The sequence below is a fragment of the Bombina bombina genome, chromosome 5, assembly GCF_027579735.1.
Source record: "Bombina bombina isolate aBomBom1 chromosome 5, aBomBom1.pri, whole genome shotgun sequence".
Lineage (NCBI taxonomy): Eukaryota > Metazoa > Chordata > Amphibia > Anura > Bombinatoridae > Bombina > Bombina bombina.
Genome location: NC_069503.1, coordinates 886,079,714 through 886,088,481, shown reverse-complemented (window position 1 = coordinate 886,088,481; position 8,768 = coordinate 886,079,714). Strand labels below are relative to the sequence as shown.

Below are 8,768 nucleotides of genomic sequence, written 5' to 3'. Positions count from 1 at the left end.
ATTGGCTGATGGAATCAGCCAATCAGAATCAAGTTCAATCCGATTGGCTGATTCAATCAGCCAATCAGATTGAGCTTGCATTCTATTGGCTGTTCCGATCAGCCAATAGAATGCGAGCTCAATCTGATTGGCTGATCGGATCAGCCAATCGGATTGAACTTGATTCTGATTGGCTGATTCCATCAGCCAATCAGAATTTTCCTACCTTAATTCCGATTGGCTGATAGAATCCTATCAGCCAATCGGAATTCGAGGGACGCCATCTTGGATGATGTCATTTAAAGGAACCGTCATTCGGCTAGTAGGCGTCGGGAGAAGAGGATGTTCCGCATCGGATGGAAGGTGATGGCTCCCGAAGAAAGAAGATTGAAGATGCCGTTGATAGAAGACTTCATCCGGATCATGGACCTCTTCAGCTCCCGCTTGGATGATGACTTCAGCCGGATCATGGACCTCTTCAGCCCCCCGCTTGGGCTTGGATCAGGACATCGGAGGAGCTCTTCTGGATCGATCGGTGAGCCTGGTATGGTGAAGATAAGGTAGGAAGATCTTCAGGGGCTTAGTGTTAGGTTTATTTTAGGGGGGTTTGGGTTAGATTAGGGGTATGTGGGTGGTGGGTTGTAATGTTGGGGGGGAGTATTGTATGTTTTTTTTTTACAGGCAAAAGAGCTGAACTTCTTGGGGCATGCCCCGCAAAGGGCCCTGTTCAGGGCTGGTAAGGTAAAAGAGCTTTGAACTTTAGTAATTTAGAATAGGGTAGGGCATTTTTTTATTTTGGGGGGATTTGTTATTTTATTAGGGGGCTTAGAGTAGGTGTAATTAGTTTCAAATTGTTGTAATATTTTTCTAATGTTTGTAAATATTTTTTTATTTTTTGTAACTTAGTTCTTTTTTATTTTTTGTACTTTAGTTAGTTTATTTCATTGTATTTATTTGTAGGAATTGTATTTAATTTATTTATTGATAGTGTAGTGTTAGGTTTAATTGTAGATAATTATAGGTATTTTATTTAATTTATTTATTGATAGTGTAGTGTTAGGTTTAATTGTAACTTAGGTTAGGATTTATTTTAAAGGTAAATTTGTAATTATTTTAACTATTTTAGCTATTAAATAGTTCTTAACTATTTAATAGCTATTGTACCTGGTTAAAATAAATACAAAGTTACCTGTAAAATAAATATTAATCCTAAAATAGCTATAATATAATTATAATTTATATTGTAGCTATATTAGGATTTATTTTACAGGTAAGTATTTAGCTTTAAATAGGAATAATTTATTTAATAAGAGTTAATTAATTTCGCTAGATTTAAATTATATTTAATTTAGGGGGGTGTTAGTGTTAGGGTTAGACTTAGCTTTAGGGGTTAATACATTTATTAGAATAGCGGTGAGCTCCGGTCGGCAGATTAGGGGTTAATGTTTGAAGTTAGGTGTCGGCGATGTTAGGGAGGGCAGATTAGGGGTTAATACTATTTATTATAGGGTTAGTGAGGTGGATTAGGGGTTAATAACTTTATTATAATAGCGGTGCGGTCCGGTCGGCATATTAGGGGTTAATAAGTGTAGGCAGGTGGAGGCGACGTTGAGGGCGGCAGATTAGGGGTTAATAAATATAATATAGGGGTCGGCGGTGTTAGGGGCAGCAGATTAGGGGTACATAGCTATAATGTAGGTGGCGGCGCTTTGCGGTCGGCAGATTAGGGGTTAATTATTGCAGGTAGCTGGCGGCGACGTTTTGGGGGGCAGGTTAGGGGTTAATAAATATAATACAGGGGTCGGCGGTGTTAGGGGCAGCAGATTAGGGGTACATAAGTATAATGTAGGTGGCGGTCGGCAGATTAGGGGTTAAAAAAAATTAATCGAGTGTCGGCGATGTGGGGGGGGCCTCGGTTTAGGGGTACATAGGTAGTTTAAGAGCTTTATGAACCGGCGTTAGCCCAGAAAGCTCTTAACTACTGACTTTTTTCTGCGGCTGGAGTTTTGTCGTTAGATTTCTAACGCTCACTTCAGACACGACTCTAAATACCGGAGTTAGAAAGATCCCATTGAAAAGATAGGATACGCAAATGACGTAAGGGGATCTGCGGTATGGAAAAGTCGCGGCTGAAAAGTGAGCGTTAGACCCTTTTTTGACTGACTCCAAATACCGGCGGTAGCCTAAAACCAGCGTTAGGAGCCTCTAACGCTGGTTTTCACGGCTACCGCCAAACTCCAAATCTAGGCCTATGAAAACTAAAAATCACACTGCAGTTTAGAGATAGCTTTTTCTTTCAATCTGAATAACTAAAATTGTTAGAAAATGCTTTAAAATTAGATATCACAATCCTTGGTATTTAATAAAAACTCAGCAGTTTATTTTGCAGAATTAATATGTATAAGTGATGTTCCCATCAAATGTGAATTTCCTTAATTGCTTTAGTTTAAGTGTCAGTATGTTAAAATGTGTCTTGATTTTACATTCTTATTGACTTAATACTGCAAGGTTTTAACACAATATAATGTATATATCAATACCAAAATAATAAAACAAGCTATGTTACTGCTGAAATCTAAACGTATTTAATCGCAACATAATATGAATTATCAATAACTAATCATTATTTTATCAGTACAAGTTGATGGAGATGTTTCTGAGGACTTTTCACATAATCTATATTATTTTTTGTGATGTGAGCAAGTTGATGTAAAAATGTTATGTATATACTTTAAAAGCTCAAGCCATTATGTAGTTTAGTGTTTCAATTTGATAAGCCCAGTTTGGGTTGTGAGGTGTTTAGGAACTACATAATAATGTTAGTGTAGTTTGTTTTGAACTGGTACAACCACCAAGAAAACTAATTTGATTTACAAATATTTTTTTTACGTGCAGTATATGTACTGTATAGAACTGGGTGTACTTATGGCTACTCAGATATGCTCTTTATACCAGCTGTACTTGTAGTGTGTGCTGGCTGAACGTTATTAAAGGTGGTCATCACCTATTAAGAAGGGTCCCTTTACCTCTTGTTCAACAGGTCTTATCTGTATTTTACATCAACACATTAATATTTTTTTCATGAAGTTACAATAACAAAAATAATTCCCACACACATAAAACATTTACAGTCCACAATTGTTTTTATATAAAAAAACAAGAACAAAATAGGGAGTCTATTTTAACACAAATGTGGTATAGTTGGAAATGAAAATAAAACCTTGGTTAAAAGCAGACTGTATCCCACAGTAATATGTCACTTTTGATCAATATGGGACAATATTAGGGCTGTGGTCTTTCTATTCCCCATCTTCTACAACATTGGTAACGGTGAAGTTGCCCTCAGGTGCAGCCTCACAATCCACTACTTCTTTGGAGCTCTCATTACTGACTGGTGAATGGCTGGCCAGGGAAACCAAACCAGAGTCCTGGCTGTTGGGTGTGGAAAACACACTTCCATTTGCCTCTGAATAAGAGGGGCTCTCTCCAAAAGCAAACATGGACATGGGTGTAACACAGGCCTGTGTGCCAACACTCTGCCCCATGTATTGAGGGTAATAAGAGTGCATCCTGTACTGAGAGTTAGTGCTGGATCCAGGAAATCGACTCTCAGCAGTCTTTATCTGCCACTGGTTTCCTTACTGGCCTGGGACATAAGCAGAGGAGAGACTTCTAAAACTGTTCTTCATCGGTGACCCACCTATCATAGGTATGTCACCGCCACTAGTGGGTTCAGCAGTCATATCCATTTGGTAAGGGGGGTAGTTGTATAAATTGTTGTAGTATGGATAGAGGGATGTCTGGTAGAAATTGGTATAGTAACTTGAGTACACAACAAAGTCAGATGTATTCTCCATGTGCCCTCTGCTGGTGACAGAAGGGATATCCTGAAAAGACATTTTTCCCTCTTTATCTGATGCGCTTGGTGTGGATATCGAAGAAGATGAAACTATTGTCTGTGTAGAACTGTTTTCTGTAAGTAAGCAAGAGCTACTTCCTCCATGCTCCTTTTTCACAAGTACTTCTCCAGCAATGGGTAAAGGGACAGGATTGCTACCTGCGCGGCCATGACCCGCTGCCTCTCTGCTCCGGGTACAGTCTTTTTATTGAGGAGACGATAATCTATACACAGGCGGAGCGAACCATCCTTCTTTCGGACGCAGACTACTGGTGCAGAATAAGGGGACTTGGACTTCACAATCCACCCTTTTGCCAGGAGATCTTTAATATAGTCCATGACTTCTTGGAACAAAGGCTTAGGTACCGAAGAGTATGACCGCTGCACTGGTATGTCATCTTTGAAATTAATTGACATTTGCAGGCTCGGTATGCAATCAAGGTCACTCTTATCACGAGAAAAGGCAATAGACTCTTCATACAGCATCTTTCTTACTACCTCCTGCTGTTTCACACTCAAATGGCTGAGGTCTACAGGCGTGTGCCACAGTGTCAAGGTTTCTTGAGTAACTAAAGTAGTCACACCCTGGGCCCATACACCAGACTTCATGTCTTCTGGTTGCTCTGCCTCCAGTACTTTTTCAATTGGCTGAATATAACCAAGAATTGTATTACCAGGCAATGTTACATCACATGTGGAGTTGTTTCTGATTGGGACAGAAACATAAAGGCTTTGCTGGTTCTGGACTTCTAGGAGCCCCTCCCCTATATCCAGCTTTTCCAAATATACATTGTTTTGTTCTTGTTCAAACAGTGCGACTGGGGCAGGTTGATCCATGGTGGTTGGTATTTTACACTTTAGCCATGTTACTTGGCCTGCTGGAATGACAATGCCTCTCTATACTTTCAAACCTCCCTGCTGTTAGTTAAGTTCAGGAGTTTGGACAAAGTTTACAAGCATTTGAGCTTTCTCATTTGACACAGAGATGGCTCCAGATAGAAGGGAGACTAGAGTCAGTACAAGGCCCTCGAGTTGCCCCTGAATTAATTCTTCTACTACGTTGACCACAAGCAGTGGTCTTTCAATTGGCAGATGACTTATTAAGAAGGGAACATTGATAGATAGATTAAGGTAATCGTTTTCTTGTAAATTGACAGTGATAACAGCCCATCCATCAAATGGAATGAGATTCCCCATTTACAGCATACACTTCTAACTTCTCTGTAGTTCCCATGAGTTCAGAAAGAGGTCTTATGTCCACAGTCGGTAAATATTTATCTTTCCAAGCACGATCAATGATACTAATTGAGCTCCAGTGTCAGGCAGAGCACTTACTGCAAGACCGTTGAGGTTACACAGAGTAAAAGCCTTCCTTCCTATTAGGTTGACAATAGCCTCATTTTTTGTCCTAGGGGCAGAGAGAATGGAAGTCTGATAATGTTCTTTCTTGTCATTGGAAGTTTTGAATGTCGTACAATGAAATGTATTTGTGCTTTTGCTTTTTACAGGACCAGATTCAACCTCTGGACTTTCATCATTTGAAATTTGGGACAAGGGGGGCTTGGTCACTGGTCGTCCCGTTGCAGTGATCATTTCCCGTTTCCCTGCAGGTTGCGTTTCTTGAGGCATCCCCTAGCCAGGTGCCCTTCTTCACCACACTGAAAGTAGTGAGTACAGTTTTGCAGACCAGTTTCAACACACTTTAAGCAACCCCAAGGTTTTGTCCTTTCTGTAGAGGTGGCCGGCTCACGCCACGCTGACAGGTATGCTCAAGCTGTGCTTGTTGTGATGAATTTCTCATGGAATCTACCATACTGGTAAGTGCATCAATTTGAGCTGTTAGTTGTTTGATTGCATCATTCTTGTTTTCTTGTTCATCGGTTTCTTTCACATCTCCCACAGGTTCACTTTTAAGCTGGGTACCACTTGCAATGTTTGACTTAGTACGAGTTACAGGACCCAGCCTTCGGACCCTCTCATTCTCATCGCTGTTGTTTTTTGTTACATTTCTCAGTATTTCCTCATCTGTGATGTTGTGGTTGGAGAGTAGGGGTTTTAACTCACTACTAATGTCTTTATATTTGTGTCCTAGGCCCTGGTAAATGGTGTGAAGGAAAACATCCTGAATAGTTGCCAAGCTTTATCTCACTTCAGTGTCAGCCTGTTTTGCAGCAAAGATGATTTTTTGTTTGAGACCTATTACTCGATACAGGAACTGCTGGGGCGTTTCATTCTCATTTTGTTTTGCACACATTAATTCCTGGAATAACTCTGTGCTATTTTTGTCTCCTAGATGTGACCTAAGAAACCCTTTGAGTTCCTCAACTGTCACGACTTCCTTATTCATCAACATGTCCTTAAAACTGCCGGCTTTTATTATCCGTAGAGTCCTCCTGAATAATTCAGTATCACTAAAAATTGTTAGTGTATATGATGTCAGATGTGTAGTCGCCAATTTGTCCTCCTTGTATTTTAAATTTGCAACCCTCTTGGAATGTCATACATAACAAGACATGTAATAAATATTTTCTAATAGAAGACAATAATGTATCTGAGATTATCTGCATATAAGGAAAGTGGAGAGCTGATTAAGCAAGCAGCAACTTAAGGGTTAACTTTTGTCTTGATTGCTAGGTGTATTGCTGTCAGTGTCTTAGCAGGTCTGACAGCTAGAGGGAGATGTTGCAGAGTCTAGATTAGTGTCTGCAGGCAGGAAGTAGGGTCACTAACCTGTTTCTTGTCTTGCAGGTGGAACAATGGTGAAGCCTCGTCGCTCCTCCAGGGCTCCAAGGCGGTTTGGCGATGAACAGGAGACACCTGAATAGAGGAAGAAAACATCAGTTTCTACAATGGGTGATGTTATCCCTCCCTCTCCTTCTGTGCCCTCTGCTATGCCTTTTCCTCATGCTACCTATTCCCTCTTGTCTTCTTCTGCAGCTTTTGCTGCTGCACCTTCTTTTCTCCCTGCCTATTCCCCTCTACCTCTGTTCTTTCTTCTGTAATTTTTTTCTTCCCCTTCCTCTTTACCTTCTGTATCTTTTTCCTCTTCCCTGTCTGTCCCTATATTCTCTTCTACCCCTTCTATTTTTTCTTTTCCCCATGTTGGCCCTTCTTTGGCCTTAGCCCCTTCCTTATTAGCCCCCCTTCCCTCCGGTCCTGCCCCCCTTCGATTTTTACAAAACCCTGAGCCAGCACGGATCCCCACTAAGGTAAGTGGTTCATCCGGTGTTGGCCGTGACCACCTGGGGGAAAAATAGCAGTTAAAAAAGGGCAGTGTGGCGGTAGGAGGGGTAAAGAAACCATGAAGAGAGTACAAGGGGTTAAAATGGGAGCACGCAAGAGGAGTGAAAAAGTTAGGGAAGGGCTTAAATTAGGTGAATTAATCCCTACTGGAAAAGGCATAAAAAATAAAGGAGGTTACATGAATATTTTGTCAAGCCTTAAAAAGAGGTTGCTAGCTAGGGGGTCATGCATTTTGCAGGGTGTGGGTGGACTAGAGACACAGGAATAGGGAGTGGGGGGCCTCATCGTTTACTCCAGTGATACCCCCACTTGCCCTCTTGTTTTACGGGTTTCGATGGCATCATCGGCTACTACAGTATCTGTTGGCGAAGCTGCTGCGGCAATGCAGAAGCAGGCTGGGACATCAGCGGCTACTGTGACTCCTGCGGTGAGACAGATTCCCCAATTCCCAAGCCTACACCGTTAATATTCATTCCTGCATCTTCTGGAGCTGAAGCGACGGCTGCAGCTGGTGAGCCATTAACTGCGCCACACTTTAGGGGGGAGGATAGTTACTCCATGGGAGACCCCGATAGTTCTTCAGGGTTTAAGGATAAGGGTCAGCGCAAGCTAATTTGATACATCAGGAAAATAGCGGATGTGAAAGGGGCCAGCGCGGTGGGCCCTGTTAATTTAGGGGCGTCAGCAGGGGCTCAGGGAATAACAGGCTCTAGTTCTCTGTCACGTAGCCAAGCAAGTTCCTCCAAGTCACTTGTGGTGAGCACATCTGACACTTATCCATGTATAGTGCATTCTCTGCATTCTCATCTGAAACCGCGTATAGCCAGGCGCATTAAGGAAGGGAGGTACATTAAGATATTTGAATGCAAGATTTGAAGGAAAGGGTTGAATAGGGGACAGGAGATAAAAAGGTTAAGAGGCTTGAGACTTATGAGGAGTGGATGCGCTGCTTCCACGTGTTGGCATCCTGCTACTTGGAGGCTAACCCTCAACATAACTTCAATATCCTCAAATATATGGAAGTCAAAGATGACATTCATACCAGAGGAAGAGGGACAGCATGGTGTCAATATGATGCTGAATTCAGGCGTAGGTTAGAGTCCAATCCTATACTTAATTTTGGGATGAAGGAGATGGATCTGTTTTCAGGTCTAGAATTATCAGATAGTGTAGCCATGGTGCCAGCAAGGCCCGCACTGTCAAACATACTGAATAGACAGTTCCGGAGGCGCGGAGGGAGAGAGTGTTGGCGGTTTCAGGAAAAGCAGTGTGACAAGGGTTTACACTGTCTTTTTCGGCACATCTGCATCTATTGCGGTGGGCCTCATGCATGGACGGACTGCCCCAGGCATCGTGAGTCAGGTGGGAGGAGGGCTCCATTTAGATCGGCTCCTGCGGGAAAGGGCCCATTCACCCCTGAATCTAGGGGAAATTTGTAGCTTGCTTAGGGCTTATCCTGACCAGGCGGCAGGCTTCCTCAGGTCCGGGTTATTATTAGGTTTTCGCATTCCAGTTAGGCATCCCGTTTCCCCCTTTCCGGTGGTTCATAACCTTAAATCAGCTGTTCAACACCCCCAGGCTGTTGCAGAAAAATTAAAGAAGGAAGTAGACTTAGGGCGTATGGCAGGTCCTTATTCTTGCGTCCCCT

At 42.2% G+C, this 8,768-nt stretch overlaps 1 pseudogene; it reads right to left on the bottom strand.

The window, feature by feature from the left end:
- Window positions 1-3,278: 3,278 nt before the first annotated feature.
- Window positions 3,279-4,714, bottom strand: LOC128661647 (doublesex- and mab-3-related transcription factor 1A-like; annotated as a pseudogene).
- Between the last annotated feature and the right edge of the window lie 4,054 nt (window positions 4,715-8,768).